Here is a 27815-nt window from a genome sequence, read left to right as displayed (position 1 = left end):
TCAAGCTTAGAGAGAAATATTTCTTATAGAAAAAATGTGGACTCCTTTAAAATGGTAAAGTCATTATTGTCTCCAATAACCAGAAGAAAAGTTGTGAGCTACCTGTGGAGTTATGTGGGAATCCTTAAATTATGGGAGGGCAATTTGCATAGCCATCATCCACTTACCATTCACCACAAAGGGAGTCCTCAGAGACTGAGTGGCTTGAGCTTTAGAGAATCGCAAGTCGGGGCTCGTGTCCCACCTTGTCATTTACTGTCACATCAGTTTGTTAAGCCTTGGGGCTTTTAAATAGCAATCATAGGTTAAGTGTAAAGCTTTGTAAGGGTTGGAGAGACGTAACTGGAAATATATAAAACATGTTTCTCACAAAATAAAAGAAAATCAATGAGTGACATTATTATTGTTGAAAGACAAAAATAATTAACTAGCTAATTAATTCATTCATTTTAAAAAGTTAAAGCATACAGATCCGGTAGAGGAATGGCAGAACATGGGGAAGAGGTGGGTTGTGATTATAAATGACCTTCCTCAGGGATTTCTTAATAACCTTTTGCTCACCATTCTAGAGCCAAGGGCTATCTCTGGAATCATCCCAACAGAAATCTCACTGAGATGGAGGGAACCAAACCAACCTACAAGTCCCTTTATTACCATGAGGAGACAAGAGGTAAAGATCTGCAGCCTGCATTCTTGAGGCTGGATAAATGGCTCCAGAAGGTGTTTTTGCTCTGCACGTGGCATGGCTCTGATGGAATCAGAAGTCTTACCTGCTTTCTCCCAATCTTCTTGTTGGTATTTTACTGAAAGTTATTTATCATCTCCACTCCCTTATAATGGTACCATCATCTGACTAGTCCAAGACTGGTACCCTGAGTTCTGATCTTCTCCATTGTATTCTCTGCATTTAAGCTGTACCCTGCCAAGGGAACTTCATTTCAGTTAAAAGCTTGTTAGAAATGGACTCAGTGGCTCTCTTAGGGCTTCTATTGCTCTAATAAAATACCATGCCCAAAAATAATTTGAGAGAGGTTTTATTTCATCTTACAGTTTGAAATTCATCAATCCAGAGAAGTTGAGGCAAGAACTCAACGCAGGAATCTAGAGGCAGGAGCTGATGTAGATGGCTTGGAGGAATGCTGTTTAGAGGCTTGCTCCCTGTGGATTGCTTAGCCTACTTTCCTATGGCACCCAAGACCACCTACCAGCAGCAGCTCTGCCTGCAGTGAAGCTGTATCCTCCCACATCAATCATCAATCAAGAAAATATCCTACAGCCCTGACTACAGGCTAATCTATGGTGGCATTTTCTCAATTAAGATTCCTTCTTCCCAGCTGACCACAGCCAGCATCGTGACTTAACCCCAACACACTGGGACCCCACTGAGAGGCTGCTAGCATTAATCCGCAGTTATCCCTGATGAATTCCAATTTAGGAATGGGACAAGAGAGGTGACTCTGTGGGTAAAAGCACTCTGTACCCAAGCCTGATGATCTGAGCCCAAGCCCTAGAAATCACAGGAAGGTAGAAAGCGAGAACCAACTATATAAACTTGTCTCTTCACACCACACACATGCTGTGGTACACACACATACATATCACACATACACACAATGCTGATGATAAATATTATATATGTGTGAGAGGGACAAAAATAATTAAAGAAGAAGAGGTCAGAAATTTGAGATCAAGTAGAGGAAATAGGAATTAGAGTTGAGGAGTCATAAGAGTTATGTAGCTGCAATGTTCATGTATGAAGTTCTCCAAAAATAAATTTAAAAATAAATACAGATCAATGGGAAAATAATATTTTTTTTTAATCTAAGAATCACTTGAGACAATTGGAGCACAAAGAATTTGGGAATCCAATGACTTCTGCCATCAAAATGGTGACCTCCTATGTTAGCCGTAGCTGGATCTGATCACTGTGCTCCTGAGAAGTTTCATCTGCAGAACCTTGGTGACACTAGGACAAGACTGGATCACTAGAAACAGTTCTCGGGAACTCTCCGTTACAGACAGAAATGACCTTGTCTAGAAAGCCATATGCAAGGCCATGGCTTGGGCCTAGGGGCTGCCGAGAACTTACAGAGTGCATGCTGAAGGGAACAGAAGATGGTGCATCTTCATTGAGGGTGGCATGTCTGTCGATAATCAGACATCACAGGGGCAGTGTTCATGGAGAAGTAACCTGAGGAAATAGGAACACAGCACTCAGGCAGCACAGACATTGCTCACCCCAATCAGAGCTAAGAATGCCTACAGAAACCGAGAAAGCCGGCAACACCACCATTCTGGAATGCCTGCTTCTCTCCCTATTTGCAGAATTTCAATGACAGCTTCCAACAGATGGGTGGCTTCCCTCTTGGATGCCAGTACAACTAGACTCTTCTACTAAACTGTCGAAGAGCATAACATTAGTGCTCCACCCAAACAATAGTAACCAGCAAAGTCAATGATTTTTATAGAACACGATTTTACACAAAGCACATTTAAGCACATATAAAGAATAAATAATGTCATCAACTGTAGCTTGTTGGTTTTTTTTTTCAAGTTAGCTTTACTCCTCAGATTTTCTTAGAATGCTTTCCAAATCACTCAGCATCATAATTACTTTAGAGTCAAAGCCTCCTAGGGGTTGCTCTGAATTTTAAGCCAACTTAGAATCAAAATCCTATATTGCTCTCCCCAACTGCCAGCTGGAATTGTTTCCATCTAGGAAATCAAGATTTCCCTCTTTTCTAGCTTAATTCTGAAATAACTCCTCACAGCTTTCTGCCACACTCTTTCAGAGTGCACCTTTCCGTTCTATAATTTAAGTAGAAAGGAAACAAGGAAACTGTATCAGAGTTCTCCATTGGCCTTTGTGAGGATTCATTCGTCCTTCTTCCTCCTTCTGAAGGACGCCACCAGCAACTCTGGAAAGAAACTGAAAGACATTTCCTTCCTCATGTTGCTTATCATCATTATTATTATTATTATCATTATTATTATTATTATCATCATCATCATCTCTTTTTATTGGATATTTTATTTCATTACATTTCAAATGTTATTTCCCTTCCTGGTTTCTCCTCTGGAAACCCCCATCCTATCCTCCCTCCCCCTGCAGATGAGGTTACATCTGCAGATGATATGATAGTATACCTAAGTGACTCCAAAAATTCCACCAGAGAACTCCTACAACTGATAAACAGCTTCAGCAAAGTGGCTGGATATAAAATTAACTCAAACAAATCAGTAGCCTTCCTCTACTCAAAGGATAAACAGGCTGAGAAAGAAATTAGGGAAACAACACCCTTCACAATAGTCACAAATAATATAAAATACCTTGGTGTGACTCTAAGCAAGTGAAAGATCTGTATGACAAAAACTTCAAGTCTCTGAAGAAAGAAATTGAAGAAGATCTCAGAAGATGGAAAGATCTCCCATGCTCATGGATTGGCAGGATTAGTATAGTAAAAATGGCCATCTTGCCTAAAGCAATCTATGGATTCCATGCAATCCTCATCAAAATTCCAACTCAATTCTTCATAGAGTTAAAAAGGGCAATTCTCAAATTCATTTGGAATAACAAAAAACCCAGGATAGTGAAAACTATTCTCAAGGATAAAAGAACCTCTGGTGGAATCACCATCCCTGACCTCAAGCTGTACTACAGAGCAATAGTGCTGCATTGGTACAGAGACAGCCAGGTAGATCAATGGAGTAGAACTGAAGACCTCATGTTGTTTTTATCCCTCCTTTGTCCTTGCTTGCTTTGATTTCTTCTCAATCTTGTCTCTTATTTAAAGAATTATATTAATACATCTCCCCATCATGGATAGCCACCTTTGATGTTTTAGTTGCACAGTAAGAGTCTGTTCCAAAGGAATTCAACAGTAGATCCATTAGGTTGTCAATCCAATTCATTTCTGTCCTGCGTTCGGTTTCCATCCTATCTGAACCTAAATTTCTTCAGGTGCTCACCCTGGTTTGTTTGTTTGTTTGTTTGTTTGTTTGTTTCAATTGTTTGAAGGGTGCAGAGAAAGGCAGCTCCACCCACATCACTAAAGCTCTGTCCTCTCTACTGAAGACAAAGCAATTCTTTGTCAGGAGTCAGTTTATGGATGCCCCTGTGAATTTAACTCTAGCCAATGAGACCTGAAAGAAAAATCTACCTGAGGTTTCAAATAAAAGTTGGCTTTCTCCATTCTGAGAAGGAGGTGCTGAGAGAGGGTAGGCTGTCTTCTTCTTTGGGAGAACTCCTATAACCTGTCTTGGTATCTAAAAGTGCAGTGGGCCTCTTAATAACAACACAGAGTAGGGTGTGGAATGAAGAAGAGGCCAAAGGTAGGTTGAAGTCTAAACTGTGATGAACTCAGTTCAGAGCCTGAATGACTTTTATGTTCTCAGGTAAAAGAATCAGTTCTTTATGGTTCTTTCGCACTGGACGGGGTCTGCTCTGCTACTGGAAGCCCAAACATCCTACTCGGTATCAGCTCCCTAAAGCAAATGGAAATGTTTGGCAGAGAGTTTAGAACATGGACTTAACTTGGTTGTGTGGCCATTTTCCTTGTACTAATGCGGGTGATTGCTGGCCCTATACTATGATAAGACAAGGCACAGGCAGTGTTTATTCTGTAGTGGACACTTACATTTGCAATTCTATTAAATGTTAGCTAGCAGAGTGGTTTGTGAAAATAGTCTACTGTAGATCACTGAAGGTATTTTAAAGCAAAGGTAACATCGTTTAAAATCCCAATGACCTAAACGCTCCTAAGAGATAAACCCAGAGGTTGCAATAATGACTTCCAAAGAAATTGACACTTTAGCAGAATTATTTCTTTGGTGGAACCAATGCCATTTTGTTGGGATATAAGATTCAAGGAAGGGTGCTTAGTGGGATAGACAGATTCAGTGACAGCCATGTAGCCTAGAGCTGCATACATTCCTTGTTCATGATTCCAACCCATTACATCCAGAGCCTTGTCTATTAGGATAACTTAAAGTTAGAACTGGAACCTAACTTTGCTTGAATCTTCTTAAGTCCTAGTACTACTCCAAATATATTTACACCTGCAGTCATTAATATTTGTATAGATTTTGTGATTTGCAAACCCCTTTCACATTTATTACTTGGCTTAACTCTCCCCATATCTCTAACAAGATTTTAAAAAAATCAGCGTTACCTTATAAATGAACTGAAGGCAAAGAAACACATTGACCAAGACGGTGCTAACACATGAAAAAGATGGAAACCAAGGCCTTCTGACTCCGTTCAAAGTTTCCCCTTCACTCTGGCTCTCCCCTCCTCCCCATCCCCGTAGGCTGTAACAAATTTGAAGTGATGCTACTGATCAGGCAGCAATTGGTTTGAAATAAGAAATCTTTGTATTCAAATAGAAACATGAATATTTGAAAATTGCTAATTTGGGCCAAATGTTGGGCTTAAGATGATTGCCAGCCCTTTGGTGAACACAAACTCCCTTAAACCATTTGCTCTCATGTAACATTTAGCTTAAGATGTAATACACAATACACATATAGTGTTTCCCATGTACAATGTTTTCCAGCTTCTAATTCACTTTAGGCCATCAAAAGGGAACATAAAATAACTCCAGAGCTCTAGACTTCTGCAATTACCTTGTGGAGAGGGAAAGGGAAGGCTGGGAAGAGTTTTTACAACTGAGAAAATCCAGATTTCTTATTAGTCATGGTCTAAAACTGACAACCCCCTGCCTATGCAGCAGGCCTCCCTCCACCGGCCCCTTACCCGCAAACTGCAGCTGGCAAAGCCTGCTGGAGAACACATTTTTTTTTCTGCCTGGCAAGCCATCTCCAGACCTGAGAGGAGAGCCCATTTTTACACAAGCTGGACTGCTCCTCATGGCCTCAGGGGCAAACTACCACCCAAGAGGGCAAGAGTGACGCCCACAAAGCTTAGCCAGCTGCAGCTCAGGCCTCTGGCCCTGGCATCTAGCCAGCCACGGCCCACCAAGACGTGGAGCCGACACCCAGGTCCTTCCCCACATATGAGCTTCCTTTCCCTAGCAAGAGCTCATGGGTGAGCTTAATGAGTTTGCTTTGAACTATCCCACGTTTACCACGCCCAGTAGCCTCTGTTTATCCAAGCTGACCACAGTCGGGAAATTCTGGTGAATGAGATGGCCAGGGCTCTCTAACCACCAGAGCTGGAAGAACATGGAGGAATCACAACTTATAGCTTCATGGGGAAAGGAGCACGTAGCTTTTGAAATGTCAGAATGGGCCCCCAGCCTCAGGTATACCTTTCCAACAACTATTCATCTCACTGAACGTAATAAGGTGAAACTATTGTTATAGACAAAAACCTAAAGGTGGTCCCTGTTATCTTTGACAGAATACCCCCCTTCTTCCATTTCCTCTATACCATTTCTTTGTATCTCACTACCCCATGCTATAAACGCCTTCCCTTGACAAGGCACAGCCTAAATTCTCTCAGCACTCCCCCCGCCCACTTTTACCTCCCCTATTTCCCAAACTGAGGCGTTTCCCCCCTAGGCATATAATAATGATTGCTTACAAATTTAAACCCCCACCAGAGGCCTGGGCTCCAGATGCAAATTGCTCAGAGCAACATGGTTAAAACCTTTTTATACCCTTTTCCCGGGAGGACAGAGACATTCCGTCCAATCAAGGTTCTAGGCCTTGGCTTCATGCACAAGCACAGAAGAACTGGTTTGAGTTTACATTTCCACTTGTGCAGTGTCTTAAATCAGGCTCCTTGGAAACAGATTCTGAAAGATGGAAAGCTGCCCATGGAAGGTTTGCTGGAGGATGCTGTCAGGATATCAAGAAGGGAGAGAGGCAGGGTTGGATGAAGAGAGTAACTACACCACTGTGTGACTGTAGCGGAGACTTTAGAAAGCCCTGTGATGGGCTCTGAGATTGTAATAAGAGTATTCCAAATTGATATAAGACTCCAGACCTTGTAATCTTCCATCAGGCCGTTGATTGTCTCCTAGAATACAGTGCATCCCTTGTGCACAGCCATTTTCAGGATGCAATTCCTTTTGAGGTACAGAGCAGTGAGCCAATAGCCACCCCTGTTGCAGGTGAGGATGATGCATCGTTTGTGAGCAGGGATCTGGAAGATGAAAAGCAATACCCATCATATGCCTCCCCTTAGGCTCCTAGATACGTAGTTTAATAAGAAACCTGCCCCACCTAAGGAACTTTTCCAGGAATGGAGTTGATTCTGCTTCTTCTGTTTCTAGAAGAAATTCACAGAATGAATTAGTAAAAGAAAATGCTGCTTCAGTTCATTTCAAGATGGAAAGGGAAACCCATCTTTCTCCTCTTTCAGCATATTTATTGGAGACTCCCTTCATTGTCTTTGGGTCTCTCCCCATGGCTGTTCTAGCCTTAACCGCCCTGTGGTCACACCAGTCTTCTTAACTGAGCCACAAGGCCACTATCCTTTCAGGATCCTGCTCTATGAGATGCCCTATCTCCCACCCCTTTGGGCTTCTGGGAGCCAGTCCCTATTACTGTTATTCATGTTGCTGCTCCTCTTGGCTTTTCTATAGAAGTCAGTCAAATGGGGAGACGTCTGGTCTTATAGACTACATACACTCTAACACCCTCCCCTTACTTCTGGTCTGTTATTCTTTGCCATCTGTCAGATCATCAACTTCAGTTAGGGTATCTACATACACTTTCACTTTCTCCAATGCTCCAAAGAGTCATTTAACCAAACATTGTCATCTCCTGCAACCACTGATAGTATATAGAATTTCATACCACTGGAGTCCATATTGGTAAATAGCCCCCTCAATGTTCCACCCATCCCCTGGGATCCAGTCTCTTGTATTCTCTCTAAGCCCCTGCGATAGACATTGACTAAGTTCTAGAGTTTCTGTGGCATATGGGTTTCTCCTCCCCTAAAATAGCTAGTTCTTTCCCATCTGCTAATAACAGAACTCAATCCTAGTTAGTGGTCCAATTGGTGTGTAGTGGTTTAAATATGTTTGGCTCAAGGAATGACACAATTATGAGGTATGGCCTTATTGGAGGAATTGTGTCACTATGGCAATAAGCCCCTCCTCCTAACAACACGGGAGCCAATCTTCTCATAGCAACCTTCAGATGAAGATGTAGAACTCTCAGCTCCTCCAGCACCATGCCTGCCTGGATGCTGCCATGCTCCTGCCTTGATGATAATGGACTGAACCTCTGAACCTATAAGCCAGCCCAAATTAAATATTGTCCTTTTAAGAGTTACCTTGCATTATGGTGTCTGTTCACAGGAGTAAAACCCTAACTATGATAAAAATTGATACCAGGGACTAGGGTATTGCTGTAATAGGCCTGACTATGTTTTTGTTTGGAAGAATGTGGATTTGGGGAGTTTGGATTTGAAAAGCTGTGCGATGCGTTAAGTGGGCCTTAATGGACCATCCTAGTAGGAATATGGAAGACTGTGGTGCTGAGGGTGATTTGAACTGTGTAAGCCTGCTGGGCCAAGAAGGTTCAAAGGAGAAGAATGTTAGTGTGTGGTCTAGAGACTATTTTTGTGATGTTTTATTGAAGAACATGGCTGCTTTTTGCCATTATCCAAAGAGTCTGCCTGAGGCTAAGGTGAAGAGATTTAGATTAATTGCTTTGACAAAGGAAGTCTCAAAACAGCCTGGTATAAATTCTGCTGTGTGGTTGCTAAAGTTCAGTCTCACGAAGAGTGTTTTAATGAAAAGGAGCAAGCTGAAAAGGGAAAAATATAAAATACATGGTTTGTGTAATAAAGGGGCACCAGCAAATGAAATGAAGCTGAATCCTAATTTCAAGGAGATAAACAGATTAAGGGAGGGGTGACTTTGGGGCAAGCTAAGCTTAGGTCCAAGAATAGTGGTACACATGTTTAATCCCAGGAGGCAGAGGCAAGCAGATTTCTGTGTTCAAGGCCAGCCTGGTATAGAATAAGTTCCAAGTAGGGAAAAGCTAAAGTCCAGGGGTGGTGGTACACAACTTTGATGCCAGCATTCAGAAGACTAAGCCATGCAGATCTCTGAGTTCAAGGTCAATCTACAGAGCAAGTTCCAGGACAGCCAAGCTTAGGCAGTGAGGGACTTGGGGGGGGGGGCAGCTGTTAATAAGAATGACGGGGCTGTGGTCTAGCCCCAGCAAGCAGCAGAACTTGACAGCTTCACCATATGACTCTGGCTTTACAGTCAATAATAGAAGGAACTACTGAGACAATTGATGCTAATCAGCCGGTGCCAAGAAATTCGTGGTGATTAAGAAGAGACCAGTTCACTGAGGTGAAATCTTATGAGAAGTGTTTTCTAAGAGCAGAAAGAAGCTATGTTTCAGAGGTAGCCAAGGTTCTACCTCGTACTACAGTTGTGTTAGAACCACCCAGGTGGTACTAGTTTTGAAGGTAATGAAGGATTCATGGAGAACAGTTGAGACTTGGCATAGTGAGTGAGAGGCCAGGGAAGGCCACTGGTGAAGGTGCAGCCTCAGTTGCAGTTGACAGCCCAGTACTGAAGGGGTCATGCAAAGAGGTTGAGGCTTGGCACCACAAAGAGAGTCTATGAGAGGCAATTGATGAAGCCTAATTGCAGCAAAAGACCCCAGTCTTAGAGATGCCAGAACTATAGGATGATCACCAAGAACAGCAGCAGCAATGGAATGGATCAACCTGAGCTTAGAGTCTTACGGAGGGCAAAGCTAGAGATGTGACACCAACCCATTGGAGGAGCCCAAAAGATCATGTGTGAGTCGCAGACATTTGGAAGAAGAAAAAGTAACATTTGAGGTTGCCTTGGAGACCCCAAAATGTTTAAGATGCCAGAGCCATGGAATATCTGCTGAGGAAAGCTGCTAACAGGGAGTGAAACCAGCCCTGGAGAAAGAAGTTTGTTGCAGTCAACAAAGATGAAAAAGGAGCTGGAGATCTGAAGACCACTTTGACATCAGACATGGAGATGCTAAGTTTGAAGTTTGCCCAGCTGATTTCCTGTCTTGCTTTGGGGATTACAGTTAAGTGATCAGATCAATCTCAGAAAAGACTTTGAACTTTGGACTTTTAACATTGTTGAAACTGCTATAGACTATGGGGACTTTGGAAATTGGACTAAATGTATTTTTTATTATGCTATGGCTAGGTATGGCCCCTATAGACTTATGCATTTTAACAAGCCTATGGGGGTCAGGCAGTGGAATGTGGTGGTTTGTCTATTCTTGGCTTAGGAAACGGCACTATTAGAGGTTTGGCCTTGTTGGAGTAGGTGTGACCTTGTTTGAGGAAGTACATCACTTTGCAGGTGGGAAATGAGCCCCTCCTCATAACCACATGAGAACCAGTCTTCTTCTAGCAGCCTTCAGATGAAGATGTAGAGCTCTCAGCCCCTCCTGCACCATGCCTGTCTGAATGCTGCCATGCCCCCCCTTGATGATAATGGACTGAACCTCTAAGCCTGTAAGCCAGCCCCAACTAAATGTTGTCATTATAAGAGTTGTCTGCTAAAGGGATCTGCAATCCTATAGGTAGAACAACAATATGAACTAAACAGTACCCCCCCCCAGCTCGTGTCTCTGCATATGAATCAGAAGATGGCCTAGTCGGCCATCAATGGAAAGAGAGGCCCATTGGTCGTGCAAACTTTATATGTCTCAGTACAGGGGAACTCCAAGGCCAAGAAGTGGGAGTGGGTGGGTAGGGGAGTGGGGGGGGGAGTGGGGGGGGACTTTTGGGATAGCATTGGAAACGTAAATGAAATAAATACCCAATTAAAAAAAGAACATTAATATATATACATATACATATACATATACATATACATATACATATACATATACATATATATATATATATGAATGAATTGTCTTGGGTTATGGTGTCTGGTCACAGAAGTAAAACCCTATCTGAGACATGGTGTGAAAAGAGAGATTAATGAATGAATAGAGGTATAATGAGGCACTGTCATATAAGTGTCCTGCCCACCATGTGAGCTCTTTTTCTGTACAACCATGAAACAAGGAAAGTAAGACAATTATTTCATAACCAGGAGATAAACCTCTTCTATGGGCCAAATAAGTCTGAAAGAAATTTGAACTCACATATGGTAGAGTACTTTCTTGCACGTTAGTCCTTTATCTTGGCAGAGGTTCTCCAGGCTTTGAAAGCAGTCTTCTCTGAAGTTCTACCTCCCAAACAATAAGTTCTCTACTCTATCTGCTTTCCAACTAGAGAAAAATTAAAGCTACTTTAAGTACTGCTAAAGACCCCTCTGGCTTTCATATGACCCCTGAAATGACGAATCATCGCCCTGAAGTTGTAATTCTCCCTCTTCAAGGAACTAATGGCCCTCAGCCACAGTCACTAGACTCCACAGTTTTCACTGTGCTTTTCACAGTTAGCAGCCAAAGATGCTAGTACAGTCCCTTTCCTTTGCATCTCATTCTGGTTAACTGCTAGGGAAGGCTTGACTGTTGCCCTGCCAGAGACAACCCCATGGCAATGGCTATGGCCAGCCATCAGTGAATGGTGACTCATATTCCACTTTACAGTCTTCTTCCGGAGGCCATATTCTCTGCTAACTAGATTCACCTGAACTACCTGCACTTCCTAAAAGACAAAGGTTTTTTTGCTTTGGTGTTTGTTTGTTTGTTTGTTTTAAGATTTTTGGTAAAAGTTTATGGGGGTATGATCATAGGGAAAAAAAAAAACTTTAATACTTCAAAAACAGTCAGGTGTAGTGGCTCACAAATAATCCCAGCTTTTGGGAGACAGGGGGAATGCTCTGAGTTAAAGGTCTACTTGGGTCACATGATAAGTTTTAGGTCAGTCTGGGATATGAGCAAGATTCTATCCCCAAAACACACACACACACACACACACACACACACACACAAACGAATTTAGGTGTAGACATAGCCAATCTGCAAGGGACAACAATGGTCTCTGAGAGTTAATTGTCCACAACTGGGTTAAGAACCCAAATTTTTGCATCCTAATGTCAGCCAGATCTGGCCTGCTCTTATAAGAAGCAAAACACTGGGTGGTTATGTGGGGGGTAGCATTCTCAATAATGTTCACCTGAAGAGTCAAATTGCCTTGGTGGGGCCACTGCACTGAGGAGAGGATGTGAACCGAGCACTAAGTACCCACTGCACAATGACACCACATCTAAGCCACAGTGTCAAAACGGATAGATTTTTCTAAAGTAATCTCAAGTCTCTCCACTGTGTTCAACACCTCCTCAGTTGTACTGACCTTGTGTCAGCTCTCAGAGCCCACCTGTTGCTGGCTTGACCATAAGTCCCACTTTCTCTGAATTATGTATGCCTTGTCATTATTCACTGGTCAAGACTCAGGCCTTCCTTGCCTAATACACACATGTCAGCTTTGTCTCACACCTGCAGTAATCCTTCATTATAACACTTCACATATTTCCTACCTAATTCTCAACATAATCTGTGAACGTTTTTGCTTACTTATATGTGGTCTACTTCTCCCTCTAGAATATAAGCTCTGTTGGTCCATGAAACACATTTAGCTATCTGTTATGGTATTCTCTGCTCCTGGATTGCAATTAAATGGAAGCACAACAAACTTTTGCTGAATGAGTGAACCAAAGCAGAGAAATGACAAGATTGATAAAGACAAATGAGTCACAGATCATAAACAAGGTTGTATGAATCAATTGCTGGGTTTGCAAAAACCCTTCTGAAAATATGCAGGCCCATTTAAAGGAGACTGACTATCAAGCACAGAACTTCTGTCCTCCTGCTGTGTATGTAAAAAATACCCAAGACTGTCAGCTAGACTTTTATCTATGCCCATGGCAATTCATATCCAGAATGACATTGTCCTAACATTACTAGCATCATATCTGTAGCCGCTGACCGGTGAGGTCTATGGAAATCTAGAGTATGTTGGTACAAATCTGAACCAATACTTCTCCATATTTTTATCTTCAGCCCAATGTCAAGCTATGATTGGAAAAAAAATGTCCTTATTAAAGTGAGACCTAGTAGATATGAGAATCTGTAGAAGGAGTCACCTGTAGATCACAGGGTGTTTACTGGCAGCTGCTGATCTCCACTATTGAAGGTATCATTCCTCCCTCAGGACACATCCCCACAGTTTCAGATCCCAACCAGCAGACGGCATCAGAAGGTCGACGATCTTCACTAGCCATTAAGTAGCCATTGGTAAGGCAACCTCGCCAGGTTTCAGTTTCCTTACAAGAAAGATGAGAGTTGACACAGATATAGTAAGAAGATTCTTGAGTTCGAGTTGGGCATGAACTTGGCTCTGACAGGTGTCTTTGCGGTCTTCCACAGGAGCATCATCATCCTAAGCTTCAACATATGATCTGTTGGCCAAGGACAAGCTCTGATGTCTTCCCAAGTTCCCCCCCCCCCCCCCGTTTAAATGATCAATATTCTTTCTGTATATGTCCCCACGCCTGATGAACAGAAACCCAAGCCTTCTGAAAGTGAGGTCGATTCTTATTCCAGCAACTTTTTCTTGGGAAGTTTCAGGTATAAAGAAAAGGGGGTTTGGCAAACAGATGACTGAGCCTTGTTTAAACTAAAGCTCTGTCAAAGTCATGGCTGTCGGGGCATTGCCTGTAGTTATGAGTTTCAAATGCAGCATTAAAATTCTTAATGGACTTGGAAACTCATTTGAAGATTTCCTATTTATTAATATCCCCACTGATTCTATTTTCCACTCCAAATTCAATAAAGATGCTATTTTTATCAGCATATTTATTATTCATTCAATGGTATGGAGGCATCTTGTATAGATACACAGAGATGCTTTGAAGTTACTTTGAAAATTACTATTTATATTCTTTGGAGTTAATTGAGCCTGCCACTATACATCTAATTTATGGAAATCACAAAGACAGCAAGTTGCGAAACAAAAGTGTATTTGGTGCATAATATTGGGTTTTATGCTCTCTAATGCAATGGAATACAGGCTATCAAAATGATCTTTCTCTCTAACTGTAATGGCTGATTCTTATTTATGACTGCATATTATATATAGCTGGATCCATGCAAGCTGATAATATAGTCAGATGCAGCTATTTTTGCTAGTAAAACCAGGAGATAAAGTTACTTAAGTCAATATTTTGGTCATTTAAGCACTGATAACCACCCCGTGTATGTATTAATGATGATCCATTTCACAACATATCATTATCTGGATCAATTTGTCTATTCCCTCTTTATATAGATCCAACTGGCTCAGCTTCTATTCACAGATGTAAAGTACCATCAGCGCACATTACCTCTTAGTACTTATTGCCTCAAATATTGATTTTTAATCTTTTTTTGTCAAACAAAATGTGTGCTTTCATTTTGTGCTACAAGAATACACACACACACACACACACACACACACACACACACACACACTGGGCAGGAACGATGACACTGTATAAAATGTTCTCTAAAATGAAGGAGCTCTTGGCTTGAACATTATAACTTGTAATTTACGTTTGTTTCAAGAAATAGAAGCTGATGGTGGCTTCACCAAATAAGGAGAGGTGGGGAGATATGCATGGGAGAGCTGCCAGGTTATTATCTTGAATACAAAAGAAAATGAAATAAGGACTCAGAAAGCAAAGGAACTAGGGGACTTTCCAGGACATCCAAACATTGTGTCTTTACTGTGTTCCCAACACTGTCTATACAACTTCAAGGTGTTCTATCATTCATCCCTCAAATCAGTTTCATGAGATGAGTACCACCATCTCTACTATAGAGAAAAAAGAACCCAGGGAAAGAGAAATTAAGTAATAGCCTTGTCTTAGTTACTATCCTGTTGCTGTGAAAAGACATCACAATCAAGGCAACTCTTTATAAGAAAACATTACATTGGGAGTTTGCTTAGAAGGTTAATCCATATCGTCAACCAGAAAACAAGACAGGAATGGCACTGAAGCAGTAGCTAAGAGCTTCCTGATCCACAGGCAAAGAGAGAGATTAGACCTGGCATTGGGCTTTTGGAACCTCAGAGCCCACGCCCTGTGACACACCTTCTCTAACAAGGCCACACCTCCTAATTCTTCCCAAATAGTTCCATTCCCTGGTAAACATTCAAATATATGAGCCTATGGGTCCATTCTCATTCAAACCACCCTAAGTCCCAAAGTTACAGAACTAGTTTCTGAGAACTAACACTCCAAGCTATTTCCTGTGTGCTGTTGTCTTTATAGGGCCAAAAGTGACAGCCCCACTAACAACCATTCTTCTTATCTCAATGTTTATGAAGGGATGGTCTTCCTCATGAGGTAGAAAGGACCCTATGATACAACCCTGGGGCCTGTCGTTATAAGTTGAGCAGCCCCAACCAAGTGAGGTAATTTTTTGCACAGTGGTATTTTGATCAATGATGAACCACATATACAATGGTGTGACACAATTTATCTATCATATGTTTGTGGTGACATTAGTATAAGCAAGCCCATCACACATTAATTACCTAAAAGAACAATGCAGACATATATAAGGTACATACACTTAATAATGAACAACTATGCAACTGCCCTATTATTTACCATATTATATTTATCATTATTTTTAGAATGTATCTCTTCTATTCACAAAAAGAAAGTTTGAGATTGGAGAGATGTTTCAATTGATAAAGTACTTGCCATGAATACATGAGAACCTGAGTTCAAGTGTCAGAACCCACATAAGAAAGCTGGGCATAAGTGATGTATGCGCTAAACCCTAACATGAGAATGCAGAGACAGATGGACCCTAGGGCTCATCACCCAGCTTATTTGCTAGTTAGGTTCCAGGTCACAGAGAGATCCTGACTTTTAAAAAATCATGGTAGATATTACTCCAGGTTAGTAAAAGGGTAATTGTGAGGTTCTCCTCCAAAATCCATGCATGACTTTACTAGACCTGGATAGTTGGGTAGGTTTCTAATACCAGCATGATTTCCCTCTTGTTGAGTAGGTCTTAAGTCCAATGAGAACTGTTGTTTACCACAAAGGTATGCATACCACTACCGTACCTTTGGGAATAATTATTGTGCCATACTGATGGTGGTTGTGGTAGTTGTTGTTGTTCACAGGCATCGTAGACAAGTAGGACTTTTAGTTGTGTCCCTTCTTTGAAAACTTGCATAGCACCTTCTTGTACCATGAAAGCTAGTATTCTTGGAGGAGGCATTCAGGTCAGTTCTAGCTTTGGATCCTGTTTTAAAAGTGCATGGTGTCTTCAGCAATAGGGAATTAATTTCCATCTCTAGTAGCCAATCAAGGGCTATAGCAATAGTCTGTAATATTTCAGGAGTCTCTTAGACAATCCTAACCAACAATAAAAGAGGGTTTCTCATGCCTCATACTGAAGATTTAGATAGATAGTTTGCCTTTAGATCTTGGAGGAAACATTGTCAGGCTTGATGGTAAACTTTTATTTAAATTAGATAGATAGATAGATAGATAGATAGATAGATAGATAGATAGATAGATAGATAGATAGATAGTGTGTATGTGTTGTGTGTGTATGTGTATGTATATGAATGTGTCTTATAATGGTGTCTTTAAGATTTTTCTGATTGAAATGACATTATCTGCTGAGAGTAGTACCTTGATTCCTTCCTTTTTTATTTGTATCCATTTTATTTCTTTCTCTTGCCTTATTGCTCTGGCTATAAATTCAACTCCTTCATTAAATAGGAACAGAAAAATCCACCATCACTGTAATGCTGCAGACTTAAATAGAGCTCACAGCCTAGGGGGTAGGCTGGCCCAGTTTAGCTTGAGGTGACTTACATACAGAAGAATGATAAATGGTATAAGAATATTGCTTATACCAATGAGGGTTTATGGTTGCTTGCTATTACAAGAATATGTTTGAAATTATCAGATCTAGTAAAAAAAATTAACTCAATTTAATTATATGTGTATATGCCTTAAGATACATAAATTAATATATTAAAGCAATGCCTGATCAATTTGTTCTGTGAAACAATTGTCTTAAAATGTACACAAATGAACTGGATAGCAATTATAGAGTTTTCTATAACAATTATTAAATCTGCTCAGAAATTTCACTCCAACTCACAAATACCCAGTCTCAGCCTCATGGCTATAGAGCAAGAGTTTCAAGATATCTATCAGTAGCTGGCTTATTGTAATATTCAATGTCCATGAGGCTATAACCTCTGGCTTAATTAAATTATTAAATCATGTCAAAATTTTGCCCCTTTTTAAAACTGCTTTACTTCGATGATTAGCTGGCGCTATTCAAAGTCTCTTCAAGATATTATGTCTGTCAAGCTCTTCTCTACCTGCAGTGATGTATTCCTTCTCTCCGATTACTTGATGACGTCATCCCGAAGCCCAGCTGAGCATTCCTGCCAATATTCCCATGGTCAACCACATTTCTAAGACATGCAAAAACAGATGTTAACTTCGATATGTTAAGGAGAGTAAGTCCTCTGCGCTCGTTCTCTGTCAAGGCTTCCCTGGGTATCAGGTGTTGGAGTAGCCATACAATAGCATCTTACAGACCTACCTAAACAGCTCAGCTAGGGTGCGCTTCATGGGAATCCAGTGTAGAATTACTTCTATGCATGGTAAAGCCAGTGTTAGTCATCCTGGTATAGCAACAGTCCTTAGAAACACTCACTGGGCCAACTTGTCTGGCCCAAAGACAAGAAGCAGATGTCATGTCAAAAATATCCACAGGATGTATGGCACCCAGCATGAAGTCTGTGGGCACCGCAGAAGAAACATAATTTGAAATATATGGAACCAGAAGCTAGTTTGTGGGAAATTCTTGCAATCATCAGAAATGTAAAATTGTAAGTAGAAGATTTGGTTCTTATTAATGTTTAATAAGAACAGAAGTTCACTCTTATTGAGGAAATACATTCACTAACACAGCATATACAATTATAAATGTGCCATTTATTTTTTTTCTTTTTGATGGGAAACATATGAAATAAATTTATCAGAATTCTTGGATCTACTGGGGGAAACCCAGAGCAGTACCACAAGCTGACTGCAGCAGCCTTAACAGCTCAATTACAAATGAAACTCGCCAGCGGTTTGCTCGAGTCTGACAGCCAACCTGACAGCAAATGACATTACCAAGAACAAATTATTAAATTCAAAGGGACTTTTCTGGACTATTTCTACTGTTTTAAAAAGTTAAACAAAATGAATTATCTTTATGCTCTCATATGGAAGATGATATTACAAAGCCATTGTCTTATGAAGAGTGTTTTCTGAAGTTTGTAGAGCTTAGATTGTTTATCGGTTTTTAAAAGTAACTCCCCCCCCATACACACACCTTATTCAAAATTATCATTCATGGGCAGATGAGTTGCCTCAGTGAATAAAAATATTTGCTGTACAAGTCTGACAATCTGAATTCGATCCCCAAGAGTCATGGCAAACCCTGACTCCCTAACCCTGTCCTCTCACCTCCATTCATATGCCATGGCACACACACACACCCTCACACACATACACCACAGATGTCTACACACCTTAAAAATACAATAAATTGCATTTTTGCAAGCAAAATACTCCTCTTTTACCATTGAGATAATTTTACACTCTGCATCTTAAAATGAGGTTCTTAAAATTGATTGCTAAAAGGTTTCTTGAACCCCAAGTGATCACGGCAATGAAGCCTGCGGTGAATCAATGTTTGTGTTCTGGGTAACTCAGATAGTCATGATTCCCCAACCAGCCCTCTTCCCCTGGCTCTTCATTGGCATCACAGACCAGCAGAAAGGAAGACAGAAAGGAGGGGTGGAAGACAGTTGTAGACCCTATTGCCAAGGACCAAATACTAGCTCAATTTGTAGCTACATATGAATATGGCTACTGTGCCTCTCTCATGAAGAAGGCATTGTAGAAACTGGAGAGAGGGCTCAGTGGTTAAGAGCACATCCTGGTCTCCCATCCCTCCAGCTGAGTGACTCACAACTCCATCTCCAGGGAACAGTTCCCTCTTCTGGCCTCTATGGATTCTGCATACTCATGTAAATATATACGACATATACACACGCACACGCGCACTTGTACACACACACACATACACACAAACACATACACACATGCATACATACACAAATTAAAACTAAATAAGTACATTTCTAAAAACTCATTATAATAAAGAACTCATCTATGAAAGCCTATTTAATATCAACACTTTGCCCATATTGACAAACCCTCCCCAGAGTCTGGCTTCTGTTGCATATAATTGTCTGCCCCCATTCAGTGCTGAGATCTTCCCCTATTCCCACACTGTGAAACACAAGGTCTGCTTCATATAATTCTCTCAATAGCTTATCTAGCCACAAGGGGAGATGAAAGAAGTGAAACTCCAACCCCACGAAGCTATGACTCTGCTGTCATCTTTCCAATTCACTGAGGCCCCCAACGAGTGGTTTTGCTTCCACTTCACATCCATGGAAGCGTAGATGATGGCCTCACAGACAAAAAGGACATCAATTAACGTAAGTGACATAATTGCTGCTTGGCTTGCTTGTTTTAAATAAACAGGAAAGCAAAAGCTATTGGGGGGAACTTAAGTCTTTGCAATAGTTATTATTCCATACCCATTGCAAATATTAAAGTCATCTGATTTAGGAGCATAAAAGCATATTTTACATGGATTGCTTTCTTGAAATTAGTGTGTTATGTTAAATTAAAAGACATTTTTATTCAGACAATTCTGATAAATTTTCCTCTCACACAACTTATGAGCTGTTTTTCATTCTTGTTACCAACTGAGCTATGAGCTGCTGAAAGTCACAGAACCCAATGATGCTTCATTTCTTTTTCTTTCTTTCTCTCTTTTTTTTTTCCTAACTTATACGGAGGCGAAGCTTTGTGAACAGTAGAGTATAACCATGCTGTAACAAAACAAAGAGCTATTGTGTTGTCTGGAGTTGGTTTCACTACAGTAAAGGGTAGAGACAAAAAGCACTCATTTCCAGAGAAAGAATTCAGAGGAAGAAAGGACAAGCCCTCCCTCCTCCCTCCAGGCTCCCAGAGGCACGAACACAATGTCTGCCATGCAGAATATAATGGCCTTCTAAGTATCTAGCAATTTATGGGTTTTGTCATTTTTAAAAGAATCATATCACCTCGGCAGAATTTAGAAATCTTTCCTAATTCTTCAAACCCTCAATAATAAATATTTTCATCACAGTTATAAAGCAACACCAACCCAGAGCCTGGAGGAGAGGTTGAACACAGGGGTCCATCCCAGCACGCTTGCCCTAGAAGTTTCTTTAGGCCCACAGAGTGAGCTAAAAATTTCTCCAGTGTACTGTCAATTAAAATCTGAAAGATTTGACATTAAAGCCCAAAATTCTGGGTTTTCTTTAGAAACATAACATCTAACCATTCCTTCCACATAACAACAATCAATACGGTGCATGGTAGCTGGCTAGCCATCCCCCCCCCCAACTCCCCACTGGAAAGAGCACTCATTCTGAACACTGTCCTGGTCTCACCGCCTCTTCATCACTACCCAAGAGTGAAGCACAGTTTTAGCTGACACTCCTTCATATACTGGAACTCCTGAGCCTCTTATAAAAAGAACAATCCTATGTGAGCCTAGAGATGGTTTAGCAAATAAGAGTTGCTCTTGAAGAAAACCCAGGTTTAGTATTCAGTACTCAGCACCTCAGAACTCAGTACTTAGCACCCATAGCTGTCTGGAACTCCATTTCCAGGAGATCTGATGCCCTCTCCTGGCCTCTGTGGGTATCTGTATGTATATGATACACATACATACACTCAAGCAAATACATTTGTATACAAATGCATCTTTTTTATCTTTGCATGTGTGTACATATGCATGTATCTGTGTGTCTATGCATACAGCTCTGTGCGTGTGTATACAATGGCACACATGTGGGAGATAAGGAACAACCTGGATCAAGTCTCACCTTTTATCTTATTTGAATCAGGGAGGGTCTCTTGTCACTACTAAGTAGACCAGGCCAGTGGCCTGTGAGCAGCCAAGAGTCTCTTGTCTTCATCTCCCATCTCACCTTAAGAGTACTGGGATTACAGGCAGATGCTACCATATCCAGCTGTGAGGATCCGAATTCAGTTCCCTGAGCTTACCTGGCAAGTGCTTTTTTGTTTTTTTCCACTGAGCCCTTCCCCCAGCCCTGAACTTCTTAAAGTAGCAGGCCTTGAACCCTGAGACCCTTTCATGCTCTAAAAATTATTAAGCACACAAAGCACCCCCTCATACGTTTCCTAAAACTGTCAGTACTTACCATATTAAGACTTAAACCTGAGAAAATGTTAAAATACAAATAGACTTTAGGTCAACAGCATTAACATATTTTAAGAAAATACTATTTTCTCAAAAACCAAGCAACAACAACAAAAAAGATAATGAGAAGACTTGCATTGTTTTATGTTTTTAAAAGAATTCTTTGATGCCTAGTTTAATCAAAACATCCATGTTCTCAAATCTGTGACATATTAGTTTGATTAAAGCATGTATGCAAAAATGACATCATATAACCGTGTGAATATTGCAGATGCAGAAGCGCGTGAGTAGCCTCTTCAAATGGCTGGGCTCTTCTTTGATGCTATACCAAAATTCAGCAAATGACCAAGCCTAACAATGAGCCACAGAATGAAAACCAAAAGCACAAGGAAATCATTGCACGCCATTACATTAAAGCCAGTGATCTGTCCCCTACTCTTGATATGTCTTTTACCCACACAAGACTGTCTAACACCATCTATCAGTCATTTGGAAAATATCAGTTTACTGAGTTACAGATCACCCAAATGTTGACACATTTCATTGTATAATATTTTTAAATAATCACATTCGTTTTCACTGTGATCTTATCGGGAAAAACAATTTTAAGTAGTGGCATGCTGTCACACTCACAGCAGTAGATGCAAGGTTTCCTAAATTTTAATAATGCTTGTAAGCCTGAACTCCATCATTGCCAACACATTATGACAGTTGTTTTCCTGGAAGTGGGAGGCTAACTTCATTCCCTTTTGAAAAAAAGATCTCCCCAATGGCCATGTTGAAATAACTACATTTGACTGTTAATCACCCTTTCAGGTAAATGTGTTCCTCAGAGGGAAAATGGAAATAAATAAATAAATCCTCCAGCAATGACACACAGCTTCTCCACCACCAGTGCACAGAAGGGCTTTCTGAACACTAGACTTAGGACTATGACTCACAGAATACACTAAAAACACATATGCATATCATTTTCAGTGGGAAAAGTAAATTGTTTAATGTAGCAATGAATGTAACAGTGCAAAACACAGGGGTTACTAGAACAAATTAGAGCCACTGCCTTGGTTGGTGATGAGAAGGTATGAGTTTTACCTACACTAGAGAAAATACCAAGACTGTGGAACAGTAATTCACCTTTATGTTGTTACAAGTGCAAGCCCAAGCTCTGAATCTCTGAGTCTCTGAATTTTTGGCTTCATGCTTTGAGACATGTCTTTCTTCCACTCCCACCAAGAGGGGCCTCAAAAGACTATGCCATGCTCTTTAGACTTTCAGCTTCCTAAATTGCGAAGAATGACTAATCTCCTTTCTTTGTAAGTTAGCCTGCCTCAAGTGTTGCATTAAAAAATACACACACCAAAAGAAAAAAAAAGTGGTGGTGTATAATAATTTTGACCTAATGGGCTTCATAAATGGGTCTCAGTCACCATGCAAGGGTCTACCAATCACATTTGAAAACGACTATAGTAAAGAGAGACTTCCCTGTGCCTGTGTCTGTCTCAGAAAGAAGAAAATAAAAGTCTCTCAGAGGTTGCTTGGTGTAAAACATCAGAAGCAACAAGCCAGGAGGACCCAGGCTATAAGATGCTTGTAGCATGACTATGAGAACCAGAGGTTGACCAAAACACCATGTAAAATGCTGGTTGTGGGACTGCATGCTTCTAACACCATCCATGGGGACTTGGAGACAGGAAGATCTCTGAAACTTGCTGGCCAACCAGCCTAGGCCAATCAGTGGGCTGCACATGCAATGCTCACTGATTTAGTCTTAAAAACTAAGGTAGACAGCTCCTGAGGAATGGCATCCAAAGTTGACCTCTTGCAGAAACACCCATATCCATGCAAGCATACACACACACACACACACAATTGAGGGGAGCAGATGATGACAAGGAAGAGGAATATGTAACCTGTGTCACCTCTGTAAGTTTCCTAACCAGCCTCAGTAGCCACTCTCTATGATTTGAGCATAGTTTGACTGTGTCCCAAGAGGTGCCTATGTGATAAGCTTGGCCCCAAGTATGATGGAATAAAGGAGATGATGGAAATTTTAAGAGGTGGGAGGTTTTATGAGGTATCCTTAGGCTATCAGGATAGCTACCTGTGGAAGAGATTAAGATAGCTCTTACAAGGTTCCCGATCTCTATAGGATTGAATTGTTATAGGAGAAAGCCCAACTCTGAATCAATACTTCTCTGTTGTCATGTTTCAAGATGTGTGTGTGTATGTGTCTTCCTTCCACACATATCACCATCCCTCCCATCACCCCTATGCAATTTAGTCAAGAGGTACCCACAACAAAACACTGTACTATGTTTCTTATGAATAAACTCCTTTTCTTTTTAAAGTTGGCCTGCCTCTAGTACTACAATGTATTGTGAAAAAGGATTAAGATCTCATTTAAGTTAACAACAATGGTCTGAATACATGTTCCAATAACCATGACTACCATACTACTTCCTACATAGAGTGACCACACTGCAGATTGTCAGCACCTCTCGTGCCTGAATAATATGGCTTACACTCTGATGACCCAAAAGAGATACAGTTTGAAAAATAAGAAAGAGTTTCTAATGCCAAACAACATACTTAGCCTAATTTCTCTATTATTCAGTAAAAAGTTAAGAGGCCTGCCTACAAATATTACCACTGTTTATGAAGACACCACTGGGAGAGACACAGGAGTGGTTCAATATATATAAGTCAAAAAACATAATATACCATATAAACAAACAGAAATACAAAAATACATGATCATATTATTAGATGCAGAAAAGGCCTTTGACAAAATCCAACACTTTTTCATGACAAAGGTTGTGGAGAGATTGGAGATACAAGGGCCATATTTCAACATAATAAAGTTCAAAGTAATATCAAGTAAAATGGCAAGAAATTAAAAGCAATCCCACTTAAATTAGGAACAAGACATGGTTGTCTACTCTCTCCATACCTATCCAGTATAGTACTTTAAGTCTTAGCTAGAGAAATAAAACAACTGAAAGAAACTGACAGGATACAAGTTGGAAGTCAAAGCATCTTTCTTTGTAGAGGATATGATAGTGTACATAAGGGACCCTAAAAATTCAACTGAGAATTCCTCACTGCTAATAAACATTCTCAGCAAAGTAGCTGGATGCAAAATTAACTCATGGATACATACACATACACACATACACACATACACACAATACACACACATACAGCACACTGAGAAAATGTCAGAGAAACAACATCTTTCACAATAGCCTTGCAAAATACAAATTATCTTGGGGTTACTCAATGCAAACAAGTAAAAGACTTGGATGTTAAAATCTCAAGTCTCTGTGGAAAGAAACTAAGGAAGATAGAAGATGGAAAGCTCTCCCATGCTCACAGATTGGTAGGATGAACATAGCAAAAATCCCGTTCTACCAAAAGCAATCTACAGATTCAACACAATCCCCATCAAAATTTCAACACAATTCTTCACACATCTTAAAAGAACAACTGTCAGCTTCATATGTAAACACAAAAGGTCCAGGCTAGCTAAAATACTCCTGAATAATAAGAATTGCTGAGGTATTACCATCCCCTACCTCACATTGTACTACGGAGCTATAGTAATAAAAATAGCATAGTATTGGCACAAAACCAAACTGGAATCAAACTGAAAACCCAGACATGCATACCTATAGACACTTTAGTTCTTTATAAAGAGGCCAGAAATACACACTGGGGAAAAAAATATAGAAGAGTCACACAGCCAAACATTAGAAGGAGCTTGAGAAGTCCTGTGAAAAGTGGGGAGAAAGGATTGGAAGAACCAGAGCGATCAGGGATACAACAGGAGATCGCAGCCCACAGAATCAACTGACTGGAACTCATGGGAACTTGCAGAGATCAGGGAACTTAGAGGGGTCTGACCTAGGTCCTCTGCAGCTATGTTATGGCTGAGTAGCTTGGTGTTCTTGTAAGAATCCTAACAGTGGGAGTGGGGGCTGTTCCTGGCACTTGCTTACTCCTGGAACCCTTTTCCTCCTATTGGGTTGCCTTGTTCAGCCTTAATGTGATGATATGGGCCTGGTCTAATTGTAGCTTGTTATGCTGTATTTGGTTGATGTCCCTGGGAAGCCTGCTCTTTTCTGACGGAAAGATGAGTCTTGGAGAGAGGGGAGGTATAGTGTGAAGAGAGAGGCTGGAGTGAGGAGAGGGAGGGGAAATTTAAGTCAGGTTGTAATATATGAGAGAAGAATAAAAAATAAAAGATAGACTCTTCAACAAATGGATGTCTGCATGTAGAAGAATCCAAATAAATCCATACTTCCCACCCTGTATAAAGTTCAACTCCAAATGAATCCAAGATTATAGCATAAAACCAGACACACTGGACCTGATAGAAGACAAAATGGGGAACATCCCCGAACTCATTGGCACAGGAAAAGACATTCTGAATAAAATGCCATTAGCACAGACACAGATAAACAACTGGTAATTGGTACTCAAGAAACTCAGATGTTTCTATAAGGCAAAGGACACCATCATTCAGACAACATGGCAACCTACAAAATGGAAAAATATTTTTAACAATTACACATATGATAGAGGGCTAATATCCAAAATATCTAAAGATTTTTTTAAAACTAGGTTTCAAAAAAACAAATAACCCAATTAAAAATGGGGTAGAGAACTAAACAGACAATTCTCGAAAGAGAAAACTCAAATGGCTAAGCAACACTTAAAGAGATGTTCAACATCCTTAGTCATAAAGGAAATACAAATCAAACTACTTAAGAGATTTTATCTTATACCTGTCAGAATGGCTATGACCAATAAAATAAGTGACAGTTCATGCTGGTGAGGATGTGGAATAAGGGAAACACTCAAAGTTGTACAGCCACCATGGAAATCAGCCTTGGTGGTCTCTTAGGAAGATGAGAATTAATCTACCTGAAGATCCAGCTACACCACTCTTGGGCATATACCCAAAGGATGCTTCATCCTACCACAGAGACACTGATCAGCCAAGTTCACTATTCCTCTATTCCTAATAGCCAGAAATTGGAAATAACCTAGATGTTCCTTCCTCAACAGGTGGATGGAGAAAGAACATGTGCTACATGTACACAATGGAATATTATTTGGCCACTAAAAACTGATGAAATCTATGGGTAAATAGGTGAAACTAGAGAAATGATCTTCAGTATGGTATCTCAGACACAGAAAATATATATTCATTTATATGTGAATATTATTTGCTAAGTCAGTGATAGCCAAGCTAAAGCCCATAGAACTGCAGGTTCAGAGGTTAGATAGCGAGTAAGTGACTAGTGGGGACAGATAGATCTTAGAAAAAGGAAATAGGACAGGATGGATGGGGCAGGGAGCTGGAATGAGAGGACCATGTGGGGAGAGGGAGGAAAAGGAGGAACAGTAGAGGGAATACAGAGAAAGACAGCAAAAATTATGGGCAATTTGAGGGGCAGTATGAAAACCTAATATAGTAGATGCTTCCTAAAATATTTTTATGTTTTAATATAAATGAAATTGCCAAATAACAAGTTAGACAGATCCTCACTTGAACATCCCTTTTCACTAAATGCAGCATCCACTACCAGGAATGAGCTTCATTTAATTGAGTTGTTGGCCAACGGAATCCCATGGGAACTCCTAAACAGTCTAGGTTGTTGCCAAGAATATCAGTTACTCTCCACAAGCTGATGTCAAGGTCCTATTGTTAAAGACACCTACATAATTCATGGAACATGGAGAAGTTGAGCTGATGCCTACATTGAGCCTTCACCTCCATATGTAAGCATCTTTGGTACAGGAAGGTACTCTACATGTTACCAAAGGATAAATGTGAACATCAACCCTTTGATCTACAATATGTTTTACCTACAAGATATGCTAGTGTGACAAAGGCACAAAGCTCGTGGGAGTAACCGACCAATATCTGATTTAAGAGCCACTCCATAGTGCTTGGGTGACCAAGAACTGGATAGCCCAGGGACTATTGGTAAGTCTAGATACTACCGGTTTATTAAAAGAACATAGCAACGAAATGACTCCTAAAGGCATTCTGCTATACTCACAGATCAGTGCCCTCTTCACCCATCATTAGAGAAGTTTCCTCCTGCAGCAATGGGAACAGTACAGAGACCCACAGCCAGATAGTATTCAGAGAGTGAGAAACTTTGGAACACTCAGCCCTGAGTGGTATGTCTATCAAATCTCTCTTCTCAGAGCTCAGGTACCCTGCAAAAGAGAGGTGGAAAGAGCATAAGAACCAGAGGGGATAGAGGATGCCAAGGAAACCAAGGCCTCTACATAAACAGGATCAACACACACATATGAGCTCACAGAGACGGAAGCAGGACACACAGGGCCTGTGCAGGTCCTTTGGGTATATGTTATGGTTTTCAGTTTAGTATTTTTATGGAAGTCCTGAGTGTCTCTGCATCTATCTGTTTCTTGTGCTTCTTCTTGGATTCTTTTACCTCTGTTTGTCTTGTACTATTCTGGCACATTAGTTTTTGCTTTATCTTGTTATATTTTATTCCATGATTATCCCTTAGATGCCTGGG

The 27815-nt window shown here is 40.6% G+C and overlaps 1 protein-coding gene and 1 long non-coding RNA gene across 5 annotated transcripts in view; both read right to left on the bottom strand.

The window, feature by feature from the left end:
* Window positions 1-27815, bottom strand: part of LOC115031292 (uncharacterized) — a 96119-nt gene that overhangs the window by 56523 nt on the left and 11781 nt on the right. The gene's annotated exons all lie outside the window — the stretch shown is intronic.
* LOC115030373 (uncharacterized) lies at window positions 29-27478 on the bottom strand. Of its 2 annotated transcripts, XR_015047773.1 has the most exons (6): window positions 27324-27478; window positions 7189-7234; window positions 6950-7108; window positions 2090-2191; window positions 771-919; window positions 29-342 (listed from the first exon to the last, which is right to left on the bottom strand). It is a non-coding gene; the product is annotated as an uncharacterized LOC115030373 (long non-coding RNA). The 2 variants fall into 2 exon arrangements; XR_003835959.2 differs by lacking the exon at window positions 7189-7234.

Source organism: Mus caroli, unplaced genomic scaffold (genome assembly GCF_978045245.1).
Source record: "Mus caroli unplaced genomic scaffold, Mus_caroli_1 scaffold_1, whole genome shotgun sequence".
In the NCBI taxonomy this organism is placed as follows: domain Eukaryota; kingdom Metazoa; phylum Chordata; class Mammalia; order Rodentia; family Muridae; genus Mus; species Mus caroli.
This window is presented reverse-complemented; position numbering and strand designations above follow the sequence as displayed.